A 14,249-nucleotide genomic window follows, 5' to 3' on the forward strand; every position below is an offset into this window, starting at 1 on the left:
GTAGAAGTGCTCTAAAGAAAATATTACAGAGTAATGGGGTAAAGAGTGCAATCTAAGACTTGGAGAGACTAACTTACCCAATCACACAGCTGGAGAGTGGCACTGTTTGGACTTCCATCCCATGCCAACTACTTCATCATCTATTTACATTTTAGTGTTTACTTGCCTCTACACCTCATTTAGCACTGGACAGGATACGGCAAAGAGAAGGAGGTGCAAAGAGTCCTCCCTGATGTGGCTCAGACACCAGACCAGCAGATCAGCAGACCTAGATTCTATTAGCATCTCTGCCTCTACCTCCCACGTCTCCTCCCTACTATTCAAACAGATAGACTTGCCTAGCTCCGAGCCTCAAACCAGTTCTTCAAAATTCTGAGCGCTGGTAAGGAGGCAAGATAAAAAGATGGCAAGATCATGAACAGAAGTTATGAAGAACAATGTGACACCACAAAGCTATGCATAACTGCTAATAGGAAAAATTAATTGAGAAGAATCTTTAGAGTATAAATGTGAAGACTCCCTTAACTCAAATTTTCATTGGGATCCTGAAAAAAGAACCATGAATATTTTAAATGGATATTTATTCTACAGACATTTAATATTTTTAGGTGATTTTCTTTTCCAAAAAACCTGCCATTAACTGGGTAGTTCATAGTATACATCATGGCTTCACATAACAGAAAAAATACGGTAATTCATTTATACAAAAATGTGTAAAATAAATACTATAAATCAGAGAATACAAAAAGTAAAGCTTACAAGTATCGAAATGAAAGTCTTTTTTGGAACAATGAGCACCCTTTGCACCCAAATTCTTGTCTTGAAATTCCATTCTTCACTATAAAGAACCAGAACTCAGTGAAGGAAAGATTGACCAAAAGTATGGAGTAGGAAATGTGTAAGATGAGTCTATACATTTTGTCATAACAGATAGCAAGGAAATGATCAACGACTCTGAAAAGGGGGACTATTTACCAAAAAAGCTTGAAAACCCAAAGAGAGGCACCTACCAGTCAAATATAGAATAATTTAAGCCTCAGTAAGATACTTACTGTAGTGGACTAAAAGACATCAAATATGTTTAAATCAGGACTTCATCATGATTTTAAAAACTACTTGGCCACTATTAGTGAAATATGTGTCGATGAAACTATAACATATCTAGCTTCTGCCTCAGAATAATATGACAGAGGAAGTTGGTGAGGGTAGAAACAAAATAACATTGGCATGAGCTGGTAACTGTTGAAACTGGGTGATGGTACATGGATATACCCTATGATATTCTATCTACTTTTGTACATGTCTTAAATTTTCCAAAATAAAAAGTTAAAACAAAAGAATTCAGTCTTTTACCTGAAAAGTACTTTCTAAAATTTCTGAAGAAAAATCTACAGCAAAGAATGTTTGAAAGCAGAAAAAATAATAGCATGAATGATAAGAATCCTGGTTACGATGCTATTAGACATAAACCAGAGTTAAATATTTAAATAATCAGAGAGGCAATGGATTATTCAAAATAGCAGATGCAGATTAAGCTATGCAGAGACACTGAGCAGAATTCAAAATAATCAAAACTATGTTTTAAAATACTCTTTCTGAAAATTGAGAATTTGTGAATCACTTTGTTACCTAATGGTTTAATGGCAGACTCATCCAAAACTAACATTCTAGTACAGTGAGTGCTAAACAAAATTACAAAGAAGATTAATTCTGGCTTCAGCTCTAGCCACCACTTCCACTGCTGTCTTCTATTTACCCTTTAAAGATATCCAGGATCTTCTTCCTCTTTCCCTTATAAAAACCTTCTTTGAGAGAAGGATATGATAAGCACATTCACACCAAACTGTAAATGACTCAGATGATTTACCACTGGACTCCTGAGTGCCTAACTCAGTCTTATACTTAGGTAGCTAAGCAAGCATATCTCCAACATGCAGACATGAACAGGTGGTCAATTACCAATAAAGCATAAGAACCACAACAGTGATTATCAGTAAATACATAAGACAGAAGATTCACCTGAAAAAAAAAAAAATCAGGGAAAAAATAGAAAAAAATTTATTTTACTATAAATTCACCTTTCTTATACAATGTATATTTTAACAATTAAATATTATAAAAACAATATAACATTGTGATAGAAGAAGCAGTTTTAATAAGAATACATTACAACTCACTTTTTGTATAGTAGATAACTTAATCTAAGAAAAGGACTTGATGCAATAACTTTGATTTTGGAGAGTGATACTTCTTTAAGCCCCCAAGTGAAATCTAAATTAAAATACTTAATATTTTCCTAAGCTAAGCTTTCAGTAAATCAGTCAGTGAAAGGCAAATACAATTTACTGACAAATGTCCTATATTCTCTCTCACTATTTTCTTGATATATTATTGACAAAAGGGAATCAAATGTGATAACAACCTAGTTGTACTGCCATATGGGATGACATTTAGTTGATACCAAAGCTATACCTATAGAACTCAAGTATAAAAATAAAAGTTTAGGGCTTCCCTGGTGGCGCAGTGGTTGAGAATCCGCCTGCCAATGCAGGGGACGCGGGTTCGTGCCCAGGTCTGGGAGGATCCCACATGCCGCGGAGCGGCTGGGCCCGTGAGCCGTGGCCGCTGAGCCTGTGCGTCCGGAGCCTGTGCTCCGCAACGGGAGAGGCCACAGCAGTGAGAGGCCCGCGTACCGCAAAAAATATATATATAAAAATAAAAGTTTAAAAGTAAACCTTTCATTTTCAAAAATTCACAAGTGCTCATCATCGGTGCTTTATTTAAAAGGTAAAAAATATGCCTTACAACTTCTCAGTATGCCTCTCAAGAACTCTCCATCTGGCTTCCCTTGCATTTTGCTTTTAAGCCATATGACTGAATGCATGTTTAATGCACAGAACATTGCCTAGCATATGGTAAGGGCTATTGATAGCAGCTATTTTATTATTAATACATAGGTCTAATTATTAATACCATTAACATTAGCTATTATAATAATATTAGATATTAATATCATTATAATTATTCCTACCATTTATATTAATGTTGACTATTCTAATTATTTATATTGATATTTTCATCATTATTATTACCATCCATGCTACCATGTCCACTTTTACTGAAAACCCAAAGGTACTTAAGCTTCAGGGACTGTAAAGCCAAAAGTATAGTAACTAGTCTTTTCAACAAATGGTACTAGAACAACTGAACATCTGCATACAAAAAAATTAATCTAGACACAGTCCTCACACCCTTCACAAAAACAGACATATATGCAAAATGCAAAGCTATGAAACTCTTAAAAGATGACACAAGAGAAAACCTAGATGACCTTGGGTATGCAGATGACTTTTCAGATACAACACCAAAGGCACGATCCATGAAAAACACAATTGATAAGCTGGACTTCATTACAGTTAAGAACTTCTGCTCTCCTAAAGACGATGCTAAGGCAGCAAGACATGAGTCACAGGCCTAGAGAATATATTTGCAAAAGATGCATCTGATAAAGACTCTTATCCAAAATATACAAAGAACTCTTAAAACTCAACAATAAGAAAATAAACAGCTCAATTTAAAAAATGGCCCCAAGACTTTAACAGAGAACTCACCAGAAAAGTTACACAGATGGCAAATAAGCATATGAAAAGATGCTCAACGTCATAAGTCATCAGGGAAATGCAAATTAAAATGACAATTAAATGTCACTACACACCTACTAGAATGGCCAAAATCCCAAACTCTGACAACACCAAATGCTGACAAGAATGTGGAGCAAAGGGAATTCTCATTCCTTACTGACAGAAATGCAAAATTATACACAGCCACTTTGGAAGCCAGTTAGATGGTTTCTCACAAAACTATGCATACTCTTACCATACAATCCAGTAACACACTTCTTGGTATTTACCCAAGGAGCTGAATACTTAAATATACACTAAAAACTGCATGCAGATGTTTACAGTAACTTTTTTGTAATTGTCAAAATTTGAAAGCAACCAAGATATCCTTCAGTAGGTGAATGGAAAAATAAACTGGCATATCCAGACAATGAAATATTATTCAGCACTAATTTAAAATGAGCTATTGAGCCAAAAAAAAAAAAAAAATGAAAGAAATCTAAATGGGTATTACTATGTGAAAGAAGCCAATCTGAATAGGCTACATACTGTATGATCTCAACTATACGACATTCTGGAAAAGGCAAAAGTATGGTGTCTCCATAATTTTTACTGCTGTTAAAAGATCAGTGGTTGGGGGGAGGGAGGGATGAATAGGCAGAACAAAGAGAATTTTACCAGTTGCTTTATTTTTTTATTTTTTATTTTTTGCGGTATGCGGGTCTCTCACTGTTGTGGCCTCTCCCGTTGCGGAGCACACGCTCTGGACGCACAGGCTCAGCGGCCATGGCTCACGGGCCCAGCCGCTCCACGGCATGTGGGATCTTCCTGGACCGGGGCAAGAACCCGTGTCCCCTGCATCAGCAGGCGGACTCTCAAGCACTGTGCCACCAGGGAAGCCCAGTTGCTTTATATTTTAAATGAAATATAGGTATACATATGTGTATATATCTCAGAAAATATTAGTAACCACTGGTACTGGAGTTCCACTTAAGAAACTGTCATCATTTAGACAAATGCCTTGATAAACTTCCATGAGTGTGGAAGGTGAGGTCTTTAGAGTGAGGTATAGAAGGAGACTGAAATACAAGGAGAGAATATTATCTCAAACTACTTTGATAAATTTTTCACTTTTTTATCCTGCTGAAAATATCTGTATAGCTACCAAGAAAGATAGATACATTAGTATCTATCTTAAACGACTGTGTGAGAATGAAAAGTTAATATATTGAAAGAATCTGGCACAATGCCTGGCATATAATAAACAGTTAATACATGTTTGTTATTAATATCAGTTCACATACCTCTTGAGCACATTGACTTGTTAGGAGTAAATATGTTTAAGTCTCATTCATCAGTGTTCAGCAAAGAATGTAAGTTTCATCAGTGTTATTTTAGGCCTTTCAAATTAGGTCATAACCTATTTTGATTTCTATAAAAATATAGCCCCCAAAAGTAAAACTGCATTATACTTCTTGAGAATCTGTTTCAGGTAACTGTGTGATATAATAGATATGTTAATTAACTGGATTATGGTCATCACTTCACTATACTACCTTGTATACCTTTAAAAAACTTGTACATGGGCTTCCCTGGTGGCGCAGTGGTTGAGAGTCCGCCTGCCGATGCAGGGGAGACGCAGGTTCGTGCCCCGGTCCGGGAAGATCCCACATGCCACGGAGCGGCTGGGCCTGTGAGCCATGGTCGTTGAGCTTGCGTGTCCGGAGCCTGTGCTCCACAACGGAGAGGCCACAACAGTGAGAGGCCCGCGTACCGCAAAAAAATAAATAAATAAAAACTTGTACAACCTAAATAAATACAATTTTTATTTGTCAATCATACTTCAGTAAAGTTGAAAAAATACTTTTAAATAAAAAATTTCAATCACTAATAAAAATCTGTTTCATGTTATTAAATCCAATTTTTCTTATCTTTGTACTTCACCCAAATATGTTTCTGTTTAACTTTTATAATTACAAAATAAAAAGCAGTCAGCATACAAATGAATGCTGTAACTATATACCTTGGTTTGAGAGCAAATTCAGTATGTCCCTTTGAATAACTTTTATACAGTTGTGTCTGTCAGTCAAATATATCCACATCTGATATGATATTGGTTTATAAAAAGATTCTTCAATGGCAAAATCCCTATGAAGAGAAGACAATTTAAATTTTTAAACACTTTTTAGCGTAACAATTATAGGAATATTTCTATGTATCTGGACCAGCAATATCATGTCCTAGAGAATTTGTTAGAAATGCAAATTTTCACACCCTCCCCAGAGCTAATGAATCAGAAATTCAGAGGACAAAGACCAAAAATTACATTTTAACAAGCCCTCCAGGTGATTCTGATGTATGCTGAAGTTTGAAAATCACTGGTCTAAACTCTAGTCAGTATGATTGCATGCTATAGATACCCCTAGCTGAAACTTCTTAACAGCTGAGGCGCTGTGCCTATGGATGATAGAGAACTGAGAATTCTTGGTCCATGCCTTGTGATTACAGGGAGAGGCTCCCTACTACACCACCAATTACCAAAAGTCCATAAATTGCAGAAGGGAAGGATACAGCAAAACTTCAAGTCTTAAAACATCAGATCATAATTAAACAGCTGAAGGTCTTGAATTTTAGTCCCTATAGGGAATCCCTAACCAGGATCAATCCAGCTACAATTAGTGTAAGGAACTCCTTTGCACCATGCCTGGCAGTGAAACTGAATAATGTTGACCAGAGAGAGCAGCAACACAGGGGCTTTCAGGGAAGACTTGACTTTGGAAGATCCTTTCAATATTTCAACTCCCTTTTAAGAGAAAACCCCAAATACCTCAAAGGCTTACTCCATTTTGATGAACTTAGATTCTGCGCTTTCTAAACTATAGGATTGGAAACTCTAGGCCTCAAAGTAATTTCAAAGGATTATCAGCTGGTAAGCACACTAGGCACTGTATGTAGACAATAAATAACCAAGCAGGCAACATTCATTCATCACTCAGCCTGTGCCAGAAACTTCTATGTATTCACTCACTCAATAGCCCAATGTGGTAGGTACTGTTAAACAGAGACTTAGAAGAGTAATTTACCCAAGGTCATGCCTAGCAGGTGATGCTATTGATAGCAGTCTGATTAGAGAATAAACACTCTTAGCACTACCATCTGGGGTCAGAAATGTACAGGCATATCTGGGAAACTGAGTCACTACACAAGACAGAAGTTTTTACATGAGAGACTGAGGAACAACAGAAGACAGGACTTATTCTAAGAAGTAGAAGAACCAGGCACAATAAGTTTGATCAAGTAACAAAGTCTTATTTGCCAAATTTTTACACATTCTAAGTAGCTGTCATTCCATCTGCCCCAGCCTAGCTGTTTGCACTCGTGTCTGTGGCCTAATGTGAAAGAGGCTTTAGCAAAAACTGCACAGTCATTTCACTAAAATCTAGTAAAATACAGTACTGTTTAAGGGTACCTCTAATGGAGAGTAACACTAAAAGCAAATGGATGAAGGCACTTTTCTTGGCTTCCCTTCCCCCTCTCATCCCCTAATCCCCATCTACATATAAGGGCAGTATTTAAGTAGAGCCAGGCTGCTTGGGAACTGAAAACTGGAAAATCAAGAGCATAGATCCTTCTTGCTGTCTCTCAGGAGCTGCCTAGCCACTAATCTCTTTTTTTTTTTTTTCCTGCTATGGCTAAGTACACTGATTTTGATACCTAATAAATCTGAGTTTGAACCTCAATTCTAAACCCAGTTCTAACCCTTACTATCTATAAGACCATAGACAAACTTTTAACCTCTTGAAGCTTTCACTCTTTTATTTGTAAAATGGAATAATAATTAGTACCTACCTCAAAAGCAGTGATATGTTACCCCATAGGCAGAATAAGGATGTACTCATTGTACCAGTAAAGCAGGGTTGTCAAGATGAAATGATAAAACATTTTTAATGGATATGAAAAAGCATCAAAATGGTCATCAAAGTAGTGATATTAACAACTAATAGTTATTTGAAATTCCATTTGGTGTGTGCTCACATTAGGGGAGGGATGACAAAGCACCATAATCTTTTCAGTGCTTATTGCAATTGTAAGTTTCAACATGGCTCTGCTCATAGCATGGATATGAGGATCAAAAGAGATAGAATGCGCTTGAAGTAACGTTTGCCCAAAGTGAGCTCTCAGTAAATGTTAACTGTTATAATAATCTGCATTAACTTCCACTAATACCTTCTGCTGCCTCATAACTTTAGCTTGTGGAGCCAACTCTAACCCTTGCTCTACAAGACCTTTCAACTCAAGTACGCCGTAACTGAACACAACAGTCTATGTCTCTTTGTTCAAATTCTCAAGAAAAAAAAAAAAAAAAAGGTGGATTGGACCCAAGCAATTGTAGGCTGAAGTGGAGGTTGGTGGAACAGAGTTGAGTTATATAACCTCCTAGCCTCTCCCTTTTTTTTCTTTCAACAAGGGCTATAACTACAGTCTGAGAAGTCAGCTTTTGCTAGTTTCTGCTGTGGTTAAAAAGCAACCCTCAAATCTTGTTGTTTACAAGAATGAAGGTTTATCTCTGGCCCACATCACATCATAAACTGACTGCAGCTTGGCTGTGATTCTGTCCCACACATCTTTCCAGGATCCAAGCTGAAGGAACAACCCCTTATCCATGATGCACACTTCTTGTGACAGAGGGAAAAGAACAGTGGAATGACTGATGGCAAGTAATGTTTCTGCTTAGCCAATATGTATCTATCATTCATGCTCACGAAGAAAAGCACATTGCCAAGCCTGGGGCTGGGAAGTACAATTCTCCTGCAGGAAAGGCCGTGAATAGCTGGGAAAAATAATACAACCGAGGACAGGGAATAAGGGGGAGCAAGTCTTTTAAAACATACCTATTAAAATCATGTGAAAAACTGTAATATTTAAGTACAAAACTTACTAAGTAATGTACATTTTTGGGAGCTACTGCTTAAAATGTTACTTCAAGTTCTCTCAAGCCACTGGACAATCTGAAGAAGTTTCTAGTCAGCATGATGGCATAGAAACTCATGTTTTTCATACACGAACCAGTCAATACCAAAGTGTTTTGGAGACAACAAAACTTAAACATATGCATTATCCTAAATTTTAATATAGTGTCTATGCCTTTCCATACTCAGTACAGAAATGGCTCCTTAAAAGAGCCATTTTTAATTTTTTAGTAAACAGAAGAATTTAGTAAACAACATTTCCTGCAGCATGAACTTTATGCACTTGAACCTAATCAGTTTTCTTTTTTTTTGCTTCATTAAAATGTGAATTTAGGGGATTATTATTAGCTTTAAATAGCATGGGGAGCATCCATACTTAAATGTCATAGAAATTTAGCATTCATGTCATATAATTCTAGAACAGTCCAAGGAGTCTGTAGATGATACTATATAATGAAACTATTATTTTCCAGATTAGCCATAATAGGCCAAAAATGCATAATTTAGGTATCCACAATTAGAAGTAAAAAGCATGACTGTATATTTCATGCTTTATGAATAAATGTTCTGACTGTAAACTTTTGAAGAGTTGTGGCAAACAACCACGGAAGTCAAGGAACAGTTCCATTGCTGTCTTCTCTCTAGAAATCAAAGTTTTTCACTGCTCTCCCTACTTTGTCTGTCAGGAGACTTGTACAGTCTGCTGCTCCTTGAGTCAAGGGGCCATTATAGCTCAAACTTCCAAGAGACCCACAGCAAATCCAGGGTACTAGTCACCCAAAGTAGGGATTGAAGTTTTACAGAGGTGAATCAGTATTTTCATCCTACTTAAGAAAAGTACTTATTTTGATAATGAAAGTAAAAGAAACTATCAATATCTTTCTAAGAAATCATATTGCTTCATTTTCTACATATCTTTATTCTTCTTAAGTTAAAGCCAGTGAAGATACAAAAAGATGAATTAAAGAACTGAATTTTTCATTGGTTCAAACAATTTATGCTGAAATTTTCTTATAAGGGTTAATTTTTTTTTAACTATTATGAATCTTCCTTAAAGGCAAGGCAATTTTACCCATCAGGCACTATAACTACAGTGCTTAAGGCCTAAGTTCACGTAACAAAAAACTTGTTTAAAATTTTCTTACCCAAAACTTTCTTTTCCTGGCCCCTTCAAAAGTAGAGAGAAAGAAAGAGAGAGAGAGAGAGAGAATCAATTTTGAAAGTAAACAATCCAATGATATAAAGCAAGGCTGTAATAATTGTAATCAGCAGTTTTTTTTAAGGTCAGAATCATCTGACCTTAAAAAATTAATAAATGTAACTTCTTGATAAATTTTCCAAGAATAAAACATTGCAAAATGTATTCTAAGTCACCTAATGAGCCAACTACTAAATTGATAGCTACATGCAAGTTGAAGGCCAGAGAACATCTCCCCAAACCTATGGCTTTGCTTTTGGAGAGTTCATCTAAAGCCCCTCTGTCTCCTACTGGAAGTAAAACAGCTGAGCTAGTCCTCTATTCCTAGTTTATGACTGTGAAGCCATGCCTTTTGCATTAAGAGCAAGCCTAGTCTTCAGTTCTCTGTAGTGTGGTGGGTAAGGAGTAGCTGGAAATGACAGTGGAGAAGTATGATTGCTGTATCAAATGGTAGTTCTATTTTTAATTTTTTGAGAAACTTGCATAATGGCTGTACCAATTTACATTGCCACCGACAGTGCACTCTAATTTTAATATACAGTGTGTTTATAAGATAAACAAGTACTGGGGATATATTATACAACATAATGACTATAGTTTTAAATATATATAGTTATGTTAAACATGACCTCTGGGACTTCCCTGGTGGTCCAGTGGTAAAGAATCTGCCTTACAATGCAAGGGATGCGGGTTTGATCCGTGGTCAGGGAACTAATATCCCACATGCCATGGGGCAGCTAAGCCCATGCACCACAACTACAGAGCGCATGCACCCTGGAGTCTACATGCCACAACTAGAGAGAAAACCTGCATGCCACAACAAGAAAGAAGCCCGTGCACCACAACGAAAGATCCCACGTGCCATGACTAAGAGTTAACACAGCCAAAAATAAATTAATTAAATAAATAAAGAATAAAATAAATCTTTTTAAAAAAATGACCTCTTTCCATTACCATTTAACAATCTGCATTTAGCTTTATTAATTTTTCCTTATACCATCTGATTTGTATATGTTTCTTTCCCCCTAACTCCCCCATATATCTAATATCTAACTCCTCATATACCTAATCTCCCTTCTGTGATGGAAGAGGAAAACGAGGTAACATTTTTTTCTTAAAACCCTATCTTTTCTAATCATCAAATGTTATCTCTGGTTTCTCTAGCACAGTGTGTTAAATTCTTTTTTGGTGATTTGAATATCAAAGACATTATTTCCTTTTCATGAAATGACATCTTATGTAAACCATTTTCTTTCAAACTTGCAACATATTATTTCCTTCCTAGGAGGGACTGCCTGACATCTTTAAAGTAACTATTCTATTCAAATACTGTTTACTTTGGTAAATCCAATGTCTTTGAACTAAACTCTTTTTTTATACACTGGAAAGTGACTAATTCCTATGCTTTCATTAAACAAGGATAGACGTGCATTTCAATATACAGTAATGGATTTCTGAAGTCTATGCTTTATACAAAAATGTTAAATTTCCTTTGAAAACTGAGGCCAGGAGTAATTAGTTTTTCCTTAAGAAAAATAAACATTTTATTGCTAACTTAGACATTGGGGGTTACCATATACCAGGATCTTGCATGGCTTCCCTTAGCACACAAGTTCAAAATGTTAGTTTTCCTGTAAAAGTTATAAATATTTTTATTATAAATTTATGAATGTTGAATACATAATTGTATGAACATTGATCATCCCATTGAAGACTCTCAGTAAGAGCCTTCTATGTACAAAGTACCACAGAAGATAGAGCTACAAAGAAGGTTCCTGACTTGTATCTCCAGATAAATGACACCTATAAGTAAAATGTCCATCTCCTGAACCTGATGATCTGAATGTTTGCCCTCCTACGTCTAGTCTCCCAGAACAATAAGAATAATGCTATCCTCTCTCTACAAAGAAAATGTAGCACATGACTTTGAAGATTTTTTTTCAGAAGTGGTGATAGGTCTTTTCATTTGCCCATTCCTGAGCTGTATAATATGGCAGCCATTATGCAAATGTGGCTATTGAACACTTGGAATCAGCCTAGTCTAAATCAAAACAGGCTGCTGGTGTAAAATACACACTGATGTCAAAGAATCAGCATGAAAAGAAGAATGCAAAGAATCCTGATTACATGTTGAAATTTTAATGTTTTGGATATACTAGGTTAGATAATGAATTATTAAAATTAATTTCACCTGGGTTTTATTAAACTTTTCTAACGTAACTATCAATACTAGAAAATTTTAAATTATATTTGTGGCTTGCATTGCATTTCTACTGAACAGCACTAGTCTAGTCTCTCTCCCCTGGATCCTAAATGGTACACAATCACAGTATGAAACATGTGACTTAAGTTAGGGGTATCACATGGTACAATGACAGAGAATAAAATGAACAGGCCAACAAAAGGATTAAATATGTGATGTCAAAATCTATAACTGGATGTTGATTAGATGTAACGTGGTAATTGTTTCAATAAATGCAAATATCGAATCATTACATTGTATATCTGAAACTAATATAATGTTATATGTCAACTATAACTGAATTTAAAAATCTATAACTAAATGAATTAATCATTTATAATTCCAAGGAATCTGAGAAATACCAATGGGTCTAACTGTAAGAGTAGCAGCAAAAAGTCAGTCCTGCCAACTCAGATCCTGTCGGTCTGATCATTTGGGGGAATCCTGGTACCTGCAATGCCTGAATACTCACATGCTTATACATGTAAAGGATGATGGTGACAATAACTGTCATTTACTGAACGCTTAATTTATGTCAGATACTTTATAAAGATTCCTCATGTAATCTTTATAATAATCCTAAAGGTGTATTAGTTGGGGTAGGCTAACTGCTGAAACAAACATCCTCCAAGTTTCAGTGACTTACCAAAATAAATGTTATTTCTTGCTTACATCTGATGGGGTGGCAAAGGAGTGGCAGCAGACTCTGTTCAAGGCTTCTTCTGTCTTAAAGTTCTTGTTTCTCATAGGTCTCTGGAGTCCTCCCCAGTAAGCCAGCAGATGGAGAAAAGAAGAGAAGAGCGCACTTGGGGGATTTTTATGAGCCAAGCAGGAAGTGGTGCTTTTTCTTTCCAACCAGCAATCCATTGCCAGAATTCAGGCCTGGACACACCAGTCTGCAAGAGAGGCTGAAAATATTTATTGTGCCCAAGAATAAAAGGGAAACATTAGCAGTCTCTGCAGCAGGCACATTTTACAGATAAGGACACTGAGTCTCTGAAACATTCAAATAAATTCCCTAAGGTCACAGATCTAGAAAACAACATTCAACCACAGGTCTGTAGGACCCAAAAGCCCATGCTCTTTCTAAGTAACACTGCATAACTCACAGGAACTGTCACCACCTCAGTATACTGACCTCAGTGGGATGATCAAGCAAATGGTAAGGACAGAACATGAAGTGATTAAGATGAAAGCGGAGTATTTTCTTCATAGGCAGATGCCTAGTGAGCTGGCTACGAAGGGTTGATAAAATTGTTGTCTCCGTATAACAATTTTTATATATTTCCATATATAAAAAGATATATATGGAAATCATTAAGCTAATTTGGCTATAAATGAGATAGACATCAAGACACATCAAAAGATTAGATAGGCAAAAACTACTAGAACTACAAATAAGAAACATGGAGGTTCAAAGACTTGAAACTTGAATTTGATATGAAAGATCACGTTGGGCTCTAAATTACTGATGCAAGTGAACAAATTTCTTTTAGTGGCCATTGAATTATGCAATTGGTTTGGGTGCGAAAGTCTAGAAGCAAACAGACAGGAAAGTTATCTAAAAGGATGGTAACTATGATAAAGAAAAAGGGAAGAGCCAATGGTGCTAGTCATTTGCTATGTTTTTTTTCTCTGTTTCTGTATTCATTGCATCTTAGGAGCACTTCCATATCATGTTAGTCAGTATTCCTGACTCTACTAAATCTTATGAACACGTTTCTGAGAGAATATAATTTGTTTCCTTTTTCAGTTCTATTGCCATTCTCAGAAGGTTACTTATCTAACCTTAACCCTCCTTGGGACAATCTTTTACTGTTCTCAAAAATATGATACTTTCTAAACTTCATGTGACTCTACCATGTTTCTACAAATCTGGGAAAAAAAAGATTACATATCTTAATTCTATTCTTATGGGGACATGACTTGGGTTAGACCTTTTTCTGAATCTCGGTGAATGGCATTTTCAGATAGGCAGTTTTCTGCCATGCTCTGTTAGGTACTGAGTAAGAGTTTTATTCCATCAGAGCTTCCCTACTACCTTACTCAGAGGTAATCCTCAAAGCCAAGTCTGTCTCAGCTTGAAAAGTGAGGCAGGACTATAGGAGACCGTTGGAAGTTGTGTGTTTACTTAAATTTTTACTACCATGTGTGCTGCACACCTTCAAATATCCCCATAATCGTCCTGTGAATCCAGTCATCTGATCTGTCAACTGGAA

The 14,249-nt window shown here is 36.2% G+C and overlaps 1 protein-coding gene across 15 annotated transcripts in view; it reads right to left on the reverse strand.

The window, feature by feature from the left end:
• The window catches only part of LOC307195169 (uncharacterized protein), a 665,726-nt gene that overhangs the window by 589,649 nt on the left and 61,828 nt on the right, over positions 1–14,249 (reverse strand). For 13 of the 15 annotated variants that reach the window (XM_079939118.1, XM_079939117.1, XM_079939116.1 and 10 more), the window contains one exon: positions 12,677–12,926. The gene's annotated coding sequence lies outside the window, so the exon portion shown is untranslated. Of the gene's footprint in view, positions 1–9,735; positions 9,759–12,676; positions 12,939–14,249 lie in introns of all 15 variants that reach the window. The other 2 variants (XM_079939106.1, XM_079939120.1) reach the window with 2 other exon arrangements.

This window comes from Stenella coeruleoalba (assembly GCF_951394435.1).
Source record: "Stenella coeruleoalba genome assembly, chromosome: 12".
Lineage (NCBI taxonomy): Eukaryota > Metazoa > Chordata > Mammalia > Artiodactyla > Delphinidae > Stenella > Stenella coeruleoalba.